This window comes from Solanum tuberosum, unplaced genomic scaffold, assembly GCF_000226075.1.
Source record: "Solanum tuberosum cultivar DM 1-3 516 R44 unplaced genomic scaffold, SolTub_3.0 scf00105, whole genome shotgun sequence".
Lineage (NCBI taxonomy): Eukaryota > Viridiplantae > Streptophyta > Magnoliopsida > Solanales > Solanaceae > Solanum > Solanum tuberosum.
This window is the reverse complement of record NW_006239031.1, coordinates 673,462-689,976: the sequence shown is the minus strand read 5'-3', so window position 1 is coordinate 689,976 and position 16,515 is coordinate 673,462. Positions and strand designations below refer to the sequence as shown.

The 16,515-nt window shown below is 32.4% G+C and overlaps 2 long non-coding RNA genes across 11 annotated transcripts; both read right to left on the bottom strand.

Moving 5' to 3' along the window:
* Positions 1-1,903: 1,903 nt before the first annotated feature.
* LOC102592343 (uncharacterized) lies at positions 1,904-5,846 on the bottom strand. 10 transcript variants are annotated; one of them, XR_001473637.1, is made up of 6 exons: positions 4,599-5,846; positions 4,301-4,484; positions 3,679-3,962; positions 2,342-3,574; positions 2,156-2,212; positions 1,904-2,064 (listed from the first exon to the last, which is right to left on the bottom strand). It is a non-coding gene; the product is annotated as an uncharacterized lncRNA (long non-coding RNA). The 10 variants fall into 10 exon arrangements; XR_001473635.1 differs by having other exon boundaries at positions 2,156-3,574; XR_001473632.1 differs by having other exon boundaries at positions 1,904-2,212.
* A 2,469-nt stretch (positions 5,847-8,315) lies between these two features.
* Positions 8,316-12,607, bottom strand: LOC107060938 (uncharacterized). The gene is made up of 7 exons (XR_001473625.1): positions 12,315-12,607; positions 12,030-12,215; positions 11,321-11,374; positions 10,815-11,085; positions 9,856-10,072; positions 9,102-9,202; positions 8,316-8,367 (listed from the first exon to the last, which is right to left on the bottom strand). It is a non-coding gene; the product is annotated as an uncharacterized lncRNA (long non-coding RNA).
* Positions 12,608-16,515: the final 3,908 nt, after the last annotated feature.

Sequence of the window (16,515 nt, the reverse complement as noted above, 5' to 3'; positions counted from 1 at the left end):
CGTTGGCAGCCTCTCAATTCAATTTTATGTTTTTGTATATCTGCATAAAATTTGAATTTGTATACAATTGAATCGAAATACATCGTTTGTATATCAAATCTCTCTCTCTCACTTTATACAAACACAAATTATACATTGTATTTTGTATAATCTGTGTTTGTATAAAAGCGAGAAAGAGAGAAAAGACAAAAGAGAACTGGGCAGGGGAAGACTTGTATTGTATAATTATAAGTGTATATGACGAAGATATATATATTTGCATGTGTATATACAATTTTCTCTAGCTTTATACAAACAGAAACACAATTTATACATTTGTGTTTGTATAAAGTGAGAGAGGTGAGGGAGAGACTGGCGAGCAAGCGAGAATTTCAGGGAGAGAGGCGAATGACAACAGTTTGCTACAGGTTACGATTAAATCAAACTGTGGTTATAACATTTAATTTGAATTAATAGTTTGCTATTATATACAATTTTCCCTTAAATATTTAAGTGACTAAAAATATCTTATTAAAGATAAAATACAAATTTCAAAGTTAAGGAGTTTTAGACTTTTCAACTAATTAATCTGGAATTGTTTTAGTTATACAATGTTGAATTATTGTATTTTGGAGGAAACAAGTCAAGAGCTATATTATTGGATTGGTTAAATTATACCCAGTATGCACTTAAATTTTATTAAAAAGACCTGAATATTTATCTAATCATTTTTTTTAAAATTTGTCTAATTAATGATATATTCACCAATAAATAAAATAATAATAGAAATTAGTGTGGCTATAAATCATTTCATTAAGGGTAAAAATGAACATTTTAAAGTTAAATTGTTACTTAATATAAAATGTGTCATTCTTTTTGGAACAGAGTAAAAAGAAAAGTAAGTCATATAAATTAAAACAATAGATATGAATTTATAGTTCTAAAAGTTTGAAATCATAAAATTTAAATCTTAAATCCACTCTAGTTTCGACTTCACCTATGACTTATGTTCTATTTTCCTACAGTTGATAAGTAGATATGCCTATTTGAAAAGTCGCTATAAATACATACAGTATATGTTGAATAGACACTGACGTCAAATTGACACTGCTAGGAGGTGTTTGGCCTTTTCACTTCCTTTTTAAAAAATTAAAAATAAAATAAAATAAAATTCCCCTGAACTATTTTATGAAAAAATGATACAATTGATTGCAGCCAATTGCTTCGAAGGGGCATCTTACATAGATGAATAAACTAAATATTTTTGTCACTTTCACTCTCTTTTTTGAATAACTATTTACTCCCTCCGTTCCTAATTATATGTCATATTTATTATAAATATATGATCCATAATACTTTTCATTTCATAAAATCAATGCATAAACTATAATATTTTTCCTATTTTATCCTTGTGAGTTATTATCCTTGAAAATATATATTTGAGCAACATTGAAAATTTGGTCAAATTAATTAATCAAAATAAATTAATTCATATTCATTGATTGAAAAATTGACTACCAAAATAAATAAATAAGAATAAAATAATAAACTTAATTAATTTCTTAATGCACGTAAAATAAAAAATGGCGACATATTAATAGGAACTGAGGGAGTATCTTTTAAGTAGTATTTATTTTCTTGTGAGCAGGCATGACGTGGAACTGATTATGATCTTCACATAATCACAGGATAATTTATAGTCCTCAAAAAACAACGCACTGTACTAAGCTGTAACAAAATCTTTATATTATGACAAAATATAAAGAAAAAAGGAATAGTACTACAATATGATAGTTAATTTCTGCATGGTATAATATGTCTTCAATTTAATTTTTAGTTAATGATTTGATTTCATACTGTACAAATGTAATTTTTTCATTTTTAGTTGATTTGGCTTTAGAAAAATTGAAAATTACAAAAGAAATAAATAAAATGGAACCACGTTTTTAGATATAAATATTGTTTTCATTTGCAAAAAGAAAATGAAAATTTACAACAATACGTTTTCTATTAATTTAGACTTTTCTTAAATTTTAGTCTAACTGTTTAGTTTTCTTACATAGATTCATAGTCTGTACACACAACCTGCACATAGCACACAAAATTCAGGCACATTCATCATGATTTATCCCGGATCACGACATAATAATATAGCGCATATCAGAGAAGAGAGTACCCGACAGACCCCATTCACTTAACAGTTAACACTATGGTGGTAAATGAACGGATTGACCTGCAAAATAAATTTCTTATAGTGTAATAATTAGGATATCATTTGTATTGCATTAAGAAAATAACATCTTGAAACAAAGAAGAGAAGTAGCAGATAGAATAACGAGGAAAACCCACTAATACCCCATACCTGGTAGCATGAGCTTCTCATTTCGGTAACAAGTGTAGAGACAAAAGCAGATTCATGGCTTTACACGTCCAGCTCTGCCTTGACGTTGCCTTGCATTTGCTTCAGATATCCAATCTTCAACCAAGCTTGATAATTTCTAAAATCAATAACTTTATGCAGTAGAAAACATGATTACTGGTACAAAAAGCAAAGGGAATTGACATTTCTTTAAACGAAACTCATAAAAGTTCAATACATGTGTGGGCTGAAACATATCTTCTGGACCTAGTCATAGCCAACTATAGACAAATATTTTTCTATCCAAATCGAAATGCTGAACATATCTCACAGTCAATTTCTAATTCTAATACCAAAATCCAAATATGAGTCAGAGAGCAAACTTAAGATTGGAAATGCATCCATGGTTACATGCACACATTTTTTAGAGCAGTACTGCTAGGCAGCAGCTATTATCTAGATGGAGTTGCCATAACACTGGTATTGCAAGTCAGAGCTTGAAAAGTCTAAAAAAGTCCAATTACTAGTTCTAGTGAAAGGCAACTTGCAAGCCCAGGCATATGTTCAATTCAAGCATTTTCTAGGGGCAAATCATCAAAATGAATTCCTGCACTACAGAGAGAAACAACAATTTACCATCTTCCAACATTACTCTTTTTTGAGGAAGTAAGTAGAATTCATTGCTGGCATCGAGAACATGCAAAGAGTTACAAACGTGAGGAATTGTCAGCTCTGATACAAATAGAAATTAAGATGCTAAAGAGCTGACAAAACTCGAGAAGTGTTCAATACTAGTGACAGGAGTTAGTTTACACCAGCTATATAAAGATAATAAGCATTTAGCCTTCAGGGAGTAATTACTTGAATTAATTGTGTTCAGACAGTGACGCATATTAATAACACAAGACACTGAATAACCCACTCATGAAAGAGAACAGAAAAGCACAGAGGGGAAATGAACCCAAATTGAAGATAGCATGCATTCAATGGTGAATCAGAAAAGCATAATGTCTACAATGAAAGAACATGCGATTGAATAGAAAATATTACCTTACCGATGTTTTCTGGAGGTCTCATAAATACTTTTTCCTGATGCTACAGAATAATCCATTCAAAAGATTGTCCACTAAACTGAAAGGAGACAGACAGTCTATCGAGTTAGGTGTGTATTTCGGAAACCCCCTTCAGCAGAACACAATTCACAAGTCAATATTCCTTTCTTCTGCAGGCATAAAACTTCGAAAGAGAATTAAAACATAAATAAGTATTAAATTGATGAATTTACCGGTAAGAAAAACCAGTATAGTACCCTCAGGGTATGTTTCATCAATGTAACATACCAGGTCTTTGAGAAGATCATAATCCACAATGTCTTCATTCAATTTCCTCTGACATAGTGAGAGATGGTTCATCACAGTATTCTTTCAGTTAAGTTTTTAGGATCTTAATTAGCATCACTGAAAACTACTTTTAAGAAGCAATCACCAATTTTTCTTTTGAGTTTGTCCACTGTAATTTTGATAATTACTGGAATCATAATGGGGATTTATGTAAGCAATGATTCATCACCCAATGCAGAGAGGACAAGGTTCTTTTCCCCCCTATGATTGCCAATAGGAGCATTCTGCACGCATACAATTGGAATGAAATAAGAAGCTCTTGAGCTACATAAAGAAAAAGCTAACACACTGAACTTCAAGTCAATAAGGAAGATCTACTTTAACTGTAAGCCAATACCAAAGCAACACTCATGATTGTTTGTCAGGATCTATTCCTAACTAATAATTGATTTTGATCAGAAATTAGTTCAGCTAAAAGTAAAGATTGGTATAACAGAAGACTTTAAAACAGAGCTCCAAAGATGAAGCCAGAAATTGCCAACGAGAGCACATCTGGCAAAGAAACACAATTTCAAATTTCAGTCTATCTAAAATGACAATAATGGCATGTTAACTAAAATACCTTTTCCCTAGTAGATGTCCCATAACTTAAAGAATCAGGAGAATCATATGCAAGGCGGTAATTGATACTCTCATAAATTTCCTTGAGAAAATAAGTTGAAACAGGATGTGTTCGGCCTTGAGCAGTAATTACAGGGCAGTGACCAAAGTAATGAGAAAACAAATGTGAATCTACTGTGGCAGACCTAAATAACATGTAAAACAAAAAAACAAATTCCTCCATGAGCAGTCATAAATATAAAAAATGAAACAGAACAAGATAGTGGCGGCAAGATATTGATGAACAAAACCAACCATACATGAGCATTAACTTTGAGTTGTGCCGTACCAAGGGCTGATTGCTTCTGGATGAGACTCTTCAAGACAATGAGCAGAAAACCACCCTGGTTCTAAAAGAGGTTAGTGTTTCTTCCAACTGGTTTCCAAATATATCCAGTAACATACAACAAAGTAGAGGAAGAACCAGAGATTGCCGGTATATAAGTAGACTACAGCAAGAAGTGTTATTTCCCTCTTCAATTTGATGGTCCTAGTCATCTAGAGAGTAGTGGGCAGATAAAAAGAGGGTCTCGTGAAAATGAAAAATGAACCATATCTGATCTCTAAAAGAAGATGAGAACAGTGGCACGTAACTATCATAGACACAAAATATCGGGATTTCAGAATTAAATGAATGTAACAAAAGACAAGAAAGGAAGTCGTCCTTTGTGTTACTAGAATTAAGGGCATATAATGGGCTGTCCACAGCAAGAGCATTCAGCAATTGCCTATAGCTGCAACAATTTGCAGAACGAGGAGTGAGACATCAAAGCTAGATTTTCAGATACAACAAGGAGTATAAGCATCTTGCTAACGTCTCAGAGTCAGACTGTCATGGAGTCTAATAAATACTGGCAGCTAAGTCAGGAAGCAGCTTCGCTGTGTGCCTAAATTTGGAAGCAATAGCACTGGTAGTACACCAACCAAATGACGAAAAACGGAAGGGCTTCTGAAAGAATGTGAAGCAGCAATTGAACAGTCCTTTTCTCAATCCTCCTAATGCCCAATGAAGTATTAGTCATTTGATTACTTCCTTCCAGAATTCATGACCAAGTGCAGTTCTTCCAAATTTGTCAAAATAATAATTCTCAATATGCTTTTTTAATAAGGTAAGTAATGATATCAATGATGGGAAAATCGTAAAAAAAGTAGTGAGACCTAGATCAAAATATGGTTCTCAAAGAAGTAACTTAGTCCTCTATACATACAAGAACCATATCTATGGTTCTTGGTAAAATCATATTACTGTAAGCTGTTATAGTCAGTATGGATCAGGTTTCCTGCACTTGTCAATTTGGATTCACAGGTGCCAACAAAGGTAATCAATTTACTTGGTTTGCAGCAAGAAAGAACAATAACATGTCAGCTTGCGTTTGATGTGCAAAAAATGAGTGAAGACATAAAATAATCTCCTTTTGCATTTATCAGATGACCAACTCGCCTGTGGTGAGAGATATTAAGATGGTTCGAGATGCTACAGATGACGACCAAGCCCAGTTAAAGTGGCACTATTTAATTGGGCCTTTAGAGATGACAAAGGGCATGATATGTTGCCCCACTAGCCACTCATGTGGGTCTTATGAAAAGAAAGAAACACGAGACCATTTAAAAAGAGAATAGTCTCTTATTTGTTGTCTCTTTTATTCCTCTCTCGATGAACCCACAAGGTTTCAATTTGTAGAAAAATTGGGTGGTTTTTGGGAGATCATAATCTATTGTAGGATCTCCGCATTTTGGTACTGTTAGAACATGAATAAGTTTATACAATCTTATTAGAATAGGAATATGTTTATACAACCCTATTTAGAATAGGAATAGGAATACAAATACAAATAGGAATAGTAAATAGTATTCCACTTGGTAAAGGATTGTATTCTAGTGTCTATAAATAGGGTCTCTCTTTAATAATGTAGACAACAACTATTCAATAATATTATTCTCCTATATTTCTCACATGGTATCACAGCCTCTACAATCTTGGTAGAAAATCAAAGAGCTTCAGTTGCCGGCGGGCGGCTATTACTCATATATGCCGCCCGTCTGGCCAACAATTATGTTAGCAAAAGTTGGGTCATCGTGTATCTTTTCTGTGACTATTTTCTCATATTTGATTTATGTAAGGACCGTGCCATTATTCCGATGACTACTTTCTTATATCTAACTTGTAGCACTGTGTCATCTTTCCGATGACTATTTTTTCATATTTAATTTGTGTAGCACTGTGCCATCATTCCAGTGACTACTTTTTCATATTTAATTTGTGTAGCACCGTGGATTTTTCCAAACTATTTTCTCATATCTGAGTTGCATAGCATCATGTGTCTTTTCAGTGATTCCTCATATTTGATTTGCATAGTTTCATTCGTCTTTCCGGTGACTCATCATTCCAATCCTACCCGTATAATTTCTCTTTTTCAGCAGGGTCGTGCCATCATTCCGACCCTACCCATATTATTTTTCTTTTTTTCTAAATTGATTTTTTTTTTTAAATTGAATTATTTCTCTTTTTCAATAGGGCGTGCCATCAATCCGCCCTTTCCTATATAATTTTTATTTTCTAGTTGGGTCGTGACATCATTCCAACCCTGCCCATATAATTTTATTACTTAGATTGTGACCACTTTTAGGCATCAAATCTAATACTCCGGCATATGAGCATGTTCCGGTCAGTTTTTTCGGTGACTTATTTTAATATCGACTCATCTATTGATTCCAACATGATTCATATACTTTATACTAGATTTTGAGCACTTTGTTGCTCAGGGGGGAGTTTAGTAGCCTTTGTATGTCGATTATGTGAATCTATGGTCTGAAATAGTCTTTGCAAGTTTGGTTTGGGAAGTTTAACGCTGTAATTTTATCACTCTGTGTTTTATCGACATTATGCATCAAATTTAGTATTTCATGAGAAGATTAAGCACATTGAGATTGACTGACATTATGCATCAAAATCCAGTATTTAATGAGAAGACAAGCACATTGACATTGACTGTCAATTTTGTTGAAGTCGGCTGATCAACTTGCAGATATCTCACCAAGCCCCTCATCAGTCCTCGTATTAATTACATTTGTAACAAGTTAGGTATATGAATTGTATGCACTAGTTTGAGGGGGAGTGTTAGAACATGAATAAGTTTATACAATCTTATTAGAAGAGGAATATGTTTATACAATCTTATTTAGAATAGGAATAGGAATACAAATAGAAATAGGAATAGTAAATAGTATTTCACTTGGTAAAGGATTGTATTCTAGTGTCTATAAATAGGGTCTCTCTGTAATAATGTAGACAACAACAATTCAATAATATTATTCTCCTATATTTCTCACAGGTACATTGTCTGTGTATGAGCTATTTCCCATCATATCAAAATTATATACGTTATCAGAAAACAAAATGGAGCATGATTTAGTATGGACATAACCAATTTATCATGATGGATACTAATTGAGACTATGTCAGGCATTTCACTGGTTTATCTTCTCCTTTTTCCTCAAACTTTTAACTTGTCTAACCAACCAGACAACAATGGTCTATATCTAGTCGGACACCATTAGTAGGTACCTGATGTCATAAGTATCAGCATAAGAGAATCTAAAAAACATGCTTTCATATTCACATGGTCAATTTTTGACAGCCTGATCTATTTTACAAACCAGTAATGGAAATTAAATATACTTGGTCGCCACACTTCATAAACACATGTCATGCAGTGCACAAAAAACTCACCAGAAGTGACTCGCATGCACTTCATCAACAATGATATGACTAATACCAGCCAAGTTTTTATTTCCCTGCAAAATATCACATTTAGTTGCACCAAAAGATATTGGCCAATATTTTGACATTCTGTCGGGTTTTTTTTAAAAAAAAAACAGTAAAGTGGAAAAGTATGTCATTATGACAAATAAATTCAAAACGCAGAACAGTGCAGTCAGTAAGCATGCAATATAATTAGTAGGCGACTTACTGAAAACATTCTCAGAAGAATGCCAGTTGTACAAAAGAGGAGCTTTGTTCTCTCATTCCTGAAAGAGGATAAATAAATTAATAGATGATATTTTGATTTAATAATCATAAGTTCACAAGACAATAACAGAATCATTATCATATTTCAGTATTAATGATGATTATAGTTTTTAAAGCACGAATATAAAAGGATACTTATTCTGGTTAGACCACTGATGGGAAATTCCTATGTCCGTATATGATAACAACGAGACCCATAAAAAGCTAAGTGAAAACAGGTTTGCAGTGCTTAAGGAAATCTAAGGGAACAAACTCAGCAGGAATAATTAGATATTTGACAAAACAAAAGCAGATTACAGTGGGAGTTGTAAAAGTAGCAGCAGAGCATTGATGCACAAAATTGGCTATCCATGTGAACCCAAGTATCATAAAACTTAACACCTAAATCCTTCCATTTCTCAGATCCAATGAGCAATATTTTATTTGTAATCCTACTCCTCCCATGGGTCATGTCATGTATGGTAGACCTGATTAAAACATGTTTAAGGTGATTAAATTAAATGATCATGCACAAACTAAGTGAAATGAGAAAGCAGAATCCATACATCCAGCCACAGAGATAATTGACTAGTTTTACTAAGCACTGGTAGCTTTGCTGACAGTAAAACGGTAATATAAATCAATTTCCAGACAAACAAATTTTGAGTCAACATGACATCCAATTTAATGATTTTGTATCCTTTTTTTTTTGGGACAAGTGATTCTGAATCCATTTATAAATGACATCCAATACCTTCCACTATCAAGGCGAACTTGGTAACCAACCAAGGACTCACTTGAACCTGGTGAAGATTCACAACGCTCATCAGCAACTCTTTCAGCCACAGAAGTAGCCTAGCAACGATAAAATGAAAATCAGCAAATCTTTTTGTTAAGTGAGAGAAAACCTATATTTGGTGTAAAGAGCAAGAAAAAAGCATTGCCTAATGACATCTCAACAGAAGTGAAGAGGAAGAGCCTCCAATCTCAGCTAAGCTATTGCAGAAAACCTAAATTAGCAAGAAAAAGATAAAGAAAAACTATCTGATTTAATTTCTAAATTCCATTTACGTGTTCTTCTAATATGATTGGTTACTTCGTTTAATATGGTAGGAGATCCAATATCCAAGAGTTCAACTAAGCATTGTCCTTGATGTGATACACTTATTCTAAATTGCTATTTATTTTTGTAACCATTGCATCTTCTTGATGCCAATCAATGAACAACTTACTTTATCAAAAAAGAAAAACCTACAGGGACAAATAGTGTAGATATAGCTAAACATATTCAACTGCTATCTTACAAGAAAAGAAGGGATTAATAACAAACTCCTATTTTGATGTGAATACATACAATTCCCCCTATTAGGGTATATTTTACACCCACAATCTGAAACGTTGTGTAACGACCAAACAGTAAAACTGCCAGTATCATTAACTTCTCTTTCCTTTCTTTCTTATGCACTTGCGACAAATGCAAAACAGTATCAAGAAAGCATTAGACGTACCTCAACAGTAGAAGAAGCATGATCCTGACTAGGAAGTTCGATTTTACTAGCCCTCCAGCTTTTCTGCTCTTACCCCTCCCACTGGTTTTGTGCATTCTACTAACTGATTAACTTGAAATATTTCCATTTCCAGGTACTTTCGCATATTTTGGTTCCTCCCACCCTGATCTTTGACAAAGTTGTTGAAGAAAAACCTTTGGAACTTTTATGGATCTCCCTGCAATTATGCCAACAGTTATAACATTTTTAGGGAAAGAACAACTTAGGAACAAAAGCAAGAAGACCTCAAGAAGAAAAGGGACGACACAAGTCTACCATGGTTCACATTTTGCATCACATATTGTTAATGGAGGGGGTGGTTAAACTTCACGCTGCAGACCAGGTTCATACAGGCTCATCGTAGATTAACCTTCTTACCAGTATCAGTTTTTACCTTAATAAAAATATCAGTTCTTTTTTTCTAAAACAGTAATTTTTGCACCAGCTTGACTATTCCAGGGATACCTGCTACCTCCCATTTACACAGGCACTGGATAACTCAGCACACCGAGGCTTAGGCAGATTGGAAGAGATCACCTAACTTTTTCTGTCTTGGAATTTGAACCTTGGTCTGCAAGGTATCTACCAACTTCATTAAAACCGTTAGGCCATACCCTTTGGTGAAATAACACTATCGGTTGTTTCAAAACTAATAAACATAGAGAAAAGTTAAACTTATTCTGTCAAAGTAACTACATAGAAAAGTAAATCAGTTGAAACAAACTTCATTCACTTTAAGAGGTTACCTTATTTAAGTTACAACTACAGACCAGACACTTTTATCCAATTGTATCCCTCTTTATACCAATAGAGGAGCTCCAAATTTTCTTTGTTTTTTAGGTAACTAAAGAGGTGCTCCAGATTATAGTCTGCAGTGAAAGTTTACAACCAACTCATAAGATCAGGTACCAAACTTTTACCTTTTTCCATATACCTTCCAACTTCTCCAAGTTTTTCTGACTACATAATTCTCTCATCTTCTCTTTCTTCTTGCAGTTCTAGTATAGTAGCCGAAACATCAGCGGAGGAACCTTCTTCAAATAAGAAATCATCAAGCTCTACAGTTCTCCTCCTGAAGCCACCTTGCAATCTATAAGAATACTTGATGGATTGTTTTCGGTGAACTCATTAGAGCTGTTATTGACAGCCACTTCGTCCATCCCTGTCTCATGTTCATGAATATTGGACGTTCTGAAATTGTGTGAAGTAACATCATCAAGCCATCCAAGAATATAAACCATATATCTACTCCATCTACCAGCCCAACCTAAAGCCTGAACATACTACAATGAACTGGACAATGGATACAGTAAAAGGAAACCCTACATCATCAGATAGTCATGACTAAAGAGGCTGTGTGACACAAAGCAAGTGAACTGATGATTTATTAGTGTAGAAACACGGAAAAAGTTGCCATGAGATTTACCTGCTCTAGGGAACCATCGTCAAAAAAACCAGATCTCCAACTTTCAGCTTCATCCTGCAAATACATATTAAAAAGAAGAATGTATAGACTCAGCGTTGCACACTTTGAATTTCAGTGGCTTTTAGATTTTTAATATTGGGCACTTCAAGATTAAAAACAGAGAATTTGTTTGTTATTGAAATGGGATTAAAGATAGATTTTGAGGAAGTCTAGCCACCATAAGTCAGGACTCGTGCCCTAATTACTTTTTTGTTTTTTTTTATGAAATGATGTGTTTCATTAATGGTATCAAAAGGATGTGAAAGTCACAAAGATAAGTAGATGTATCTCCAATACATTGTTACAGGATTCTGCTCAGGGAGCTAACCAAAAACAGCAAAAAGTATATGGATTAAACTAGAGCGAGTGAAATGATGAAATCTAGGAGAGAGACAGCATCACGTCCTAATTCTTTATCATGAATCTTAGTTATATTTTTCTAAGACAACAGGTAGCTGTGAAACAAAAACAATATGTTAGAAGTGTTAAGCATGCAGTAGCTAACTAGGCATAGCCACTCTCCTGCAGAACCTTTGTCAGTTACCTTTGGTTTCACTGTAGACAGATAATTCACAAAAGCTGAAATCATACACAGTGCAGTAATTTAGCACCACAGACCCATTATACCCGCCAGTCGAACTAGAAGTATAAAATAGAAATGTATAAATACCTCTTCCTATTGTTCCATATACTGACGGATCCAATCAGCTTGTGCGTGTACAGTTGTACGTAGAGATTCACTATCACTTCGGCACAACTGAAACTTTAGGTATTTTCTTATCTTTAACTTCTGCCACATATTAATCTACTGAAGGAACCCAATCTTGTCGAACAGTTGACATGATACCAACAGAACCTGCGAAAAATGCATATTCATGAGCTTGACTTCTTTATCCTAACACAAAATTCCTCACTATTGATCCTGGCAATTAAGTAGAACTTTTTTCATCAATACCTCCTTAGTTCAATTGGGAAGTAGCACTAGAAAACTTCAGAGTAAGCTCATTGCCTCGCAAATTCAAGCATAGCCAATCTAAATCAGCTTCAAATGTGGCTCTCTTTTTTGTACTAATATTTTTTAAATGGTAAATATTAGTAAAAACAATTGCACAGAGCATGTGTCTGATTATATCTCCAAATAACCAAAAAGGAAACACATTCTATGTGTCGAAAACAGTATACATATATACATGACAATTCTACTTTCTTGAAATTACATGAGTCTGCCGCCTTGTCTAGATAAGTATAATTACACAGTTGACTATGACATAAAAGAAATCAATTTTTGAAATTACACAGTTGAATGTGAGATAAAAGAAATCAATTCTTGAAATTACACAGTTGAATGTGAGATAAAAGAAATCAATTCTTGAAATTACACAGTTGAATGTGAGATAAAAGAAATCAATTCTTGAAATTACACAGTTGAATGTGAGATAAAAGAAATCAATTCTTGAAATTACACAGTTGAATGTGAGATAAAAGAAATCAATTCTTGAAATTACACAGTTGAATGTGAGATAAAAGAAATCAATTCTTGAAATTACACAGTTGAATGTGAGATAAAAGAAATCAATTCTTGAAATTACACAGTTGAATGTGAGATAAAAGAAATCAATTCTTGAAATTACACAGTTGAATGTGAGATAAAAGAAATCAATTCTTGAAATTACACAGTTGAATGTGAGATAAAAGAAATCAATTCTTGAAATTACACAGTTGAATGTGAGATAAAAGAAATCAATTCTTGAAATTACACAGTTGAATGTGAGATAAAAGAAATCAATTCTTGAAATTATATAACAGTTGAATGGGAGATGAAAGAAATCAAATTCTTGAAATAACACAGTTCAATAGGAGATAATAGAAATCAAATTTTGAAACTACACACAATTCTACTTTCTTGAAATTATATAATGCATTATATATATACGGCCTTTACTAAAACTGAAATTACAAAGTTCTAGTACTTTTCTTTTCTTTGATGATTATGTGATTCAGAGCGGGTAAAGGCATGTTCAGTTTGATCGGAAAAGCCCTCACGGAGACTGAGTGGGGCGGCCGGAATTAAGCAACAGTCGTCGGAGGCGATTAGAAATTTGCAATTTGGGAGAGTTCATCCGTATATATAAGACGCGGTTTAACGTGCTTGAATTTGACGCGAGAGTTCATCCGTATATATAAGACGCGGTTTAACGTTGGATTCTTAATAGGCGTTAAAAATTCAAATTGAACATGCGATTTTTTATTTTTAAAATATAAAAATTGACGTATAAATTTAATATCTACCATTTTGATTTTGTCAGATTTATGTAATGCATTTTTAAAAAATCTATTTTAGAAGAATTTAGATTTCTAAATTTTTCATTTTATTGTTAATACAAATTAATGAGTCATACAAAAGTATGACTAGCTTTTACTATAATTTTCAAATGTTTTTTTGTTACTTTAAAAAATTTATACACGATTAATCACATACATTAAAATGGAGAAAAATACTAATTTCAATGAAATATAATAGAAAGTAAAAACTGTAAAATACTAATTCTAATGAGATATAATACCTAAAAAAACCAACTATCTCTCAATTTTTATTTTCGCCACATGATAATTTTAATTACACTCTTACTAATTTCAATAGTTTGAAAAAAAAAAACCATTGCTAAGAATAAATATAAATTTATTTACCCAAAGTCACACATCTCAATGTCCTTTTGGAATTTTCTTTCCATAAAACTTATTATTATTGGTAGATAAATCATAAATATCATGTTGATCTTCAAAAACACAAAAAAGATTTTTAGCTCCATATAAAGGATTATGCATGATACAGTAAAATCTCTCTAAATTAATATAGGCGAAACCATGAAATATTATTATTTTATGGATGTATTATTTAATGGATAAATTAATATTTGTTAATTTGAAGAGTGTTTCGATATCAAAAAAATTGTTTAGGGATGAAATCTCAAAGAATTTGAAAGAACCTACTTGTGAAAACATCATTCATTTACTTGAGGTCATGATTACTAATCTCGGTTATCACAATAAAATGGACGTTAATAACCTATTGAATGGGTGGAAATGATACATGTTCAGAGGTTCAGAGCTTAGAACAAATTATGGATATCATTGGGAAAATAATATTTATGATAAAGTTGGAGATGATACAATACCTTTGGAACCAGTTACGCGTAAGGAAACACTTATCACATCTAGAACTCTTCACAATTTTATGGTGCAGCTAGAAAAGACAACATCGAAACTTTTGGATGCAATAAGAAAAGTTATAGATGAGCTTCAACTATTAAATTTTAACAAAAAGACATAACATAATAGAATCATATTTCACTAAATTGTCTTAGATATATTTGTACTATTAAAGAATTATTAATTTATAATATTAATGGAACCATATATTTATATAGGGGTCTTCTGAAAATATATTATCTTATTATTTTATCGAAATGAGTGATTTTTTCCATTGGCCCAAGTCGGGACCAGAGGAAATTATTATTTTATAGAGATTATTAATTGGCCGAGTATCAATTTAGTAAGGTTTTACTGTACATGAATATACCCTTTAACTTAGCCTCATTTTACATTTATGTCATCCAACTTTGAGTTTGCACAAATATGCACTTAAATTTGTATAAAATTGAACAAATAAAAACACGAATTCTACGTGTCACAATACACGTAGGACACAAATTTCTATGTAGGATGCCATATAGACGTTTGTGTCTATTTGTTCAATTTTATACAAGTTTAAGTGTCTATTTGTCCACACTCAAAGTTGAAGGACATAAATGTGAAATGAGGCGTTAAAAGATATATTTATGTATTATGCCAAAGGATTATGTTGTTATTTGAAGGATTATAAAGGAAGTGAAAAAAAACCTCGAAGCACTAAAGAATTATGATAATGAGACACGTATGAAATTGTTATAACTTGAGTACTGTAAATATTTTTTGCGAGAACACATATTCACATGATGATAAACATACCAATGTTATTGACCAACAAATGGTTCGAAGTAACAATAATATTGGTTCATCTTTTTAATTATCTGAACGAGAAATACATATTTAATGTGAAAAGATTGTTTGTATTATGTGCGAGGATTACGTTAGTATACCTACAACTTATGTTAAAATTTACTTTTTTACTGAACTAAAGTTCATAATAAAAGTATAATACATCAGCACAAAGTAATCTATCTCTCTCTCTCTCTCTATATATATATATATATGCCCGCGTGCTTGTTTCTGAGCAAAAAATAACAACTTAAAAATTAAAAGCGCATGTCCATCCACTTTATATCACAATTTCATCTCACCTGACCAAACATGCCCTTAAACGCAGATTTGTACCGTTCTTAACTCACATACTTTCTGTGCGGGTGCACATACGTCAGATTGATTTAATTTTTCAATAAAAATTTGACAAATCAATTACATCAATTTATTAAATCTATAAATCATATAAGGGGGAAATATTATTTTTTTATTTCAATTTTAGTCAGTTTTCTCGGTTCTTTCTATTTCCTCAATTTTTGCACAAATTATATGGCAAATAAAAGTGTACAAGCTTCAACAAAATATAACAATTGAAAAATTACGAAACTACTAGCAAATACTAACAAATTCAATACATACGACGTAACAAGTAACAACAATGCATTAATAATTAACTACACCAAATAAAAACTTTATGAAAACTATTGCAATAACTTAGTTTTGTGATTTATTCAGTTGGAGTGTTGTTATTATTATTACTTTTTTTTTTAGTACCAAATCAAATCAAGAATAGTCAATTTCTTTTTCAACGTTAAATCAGCCACAAATCTCTTTTTTCAATTTGATTTGGTTCAGGATTCAATTTGGTTGCTTGACGATTTGACATGTACACCCCAATTTTCATGTGTCAAAATTAATATTTCATTTGTGTTCGATTTGTGTAATGCACTTTTAAATTAATGACGTTATATAATTTGCAAGAATAAGACAAATCACCTTTTAGAACATGTCAAATTCTATCATTTGTGTTTATCTACTCTGTCATGAATATAATATAAGATAAATTATGATGGAAAACACCAACTGTCCTTAACATCTTCCTTTGCTGCAATGCAATTCTTATGCTTGAATATACG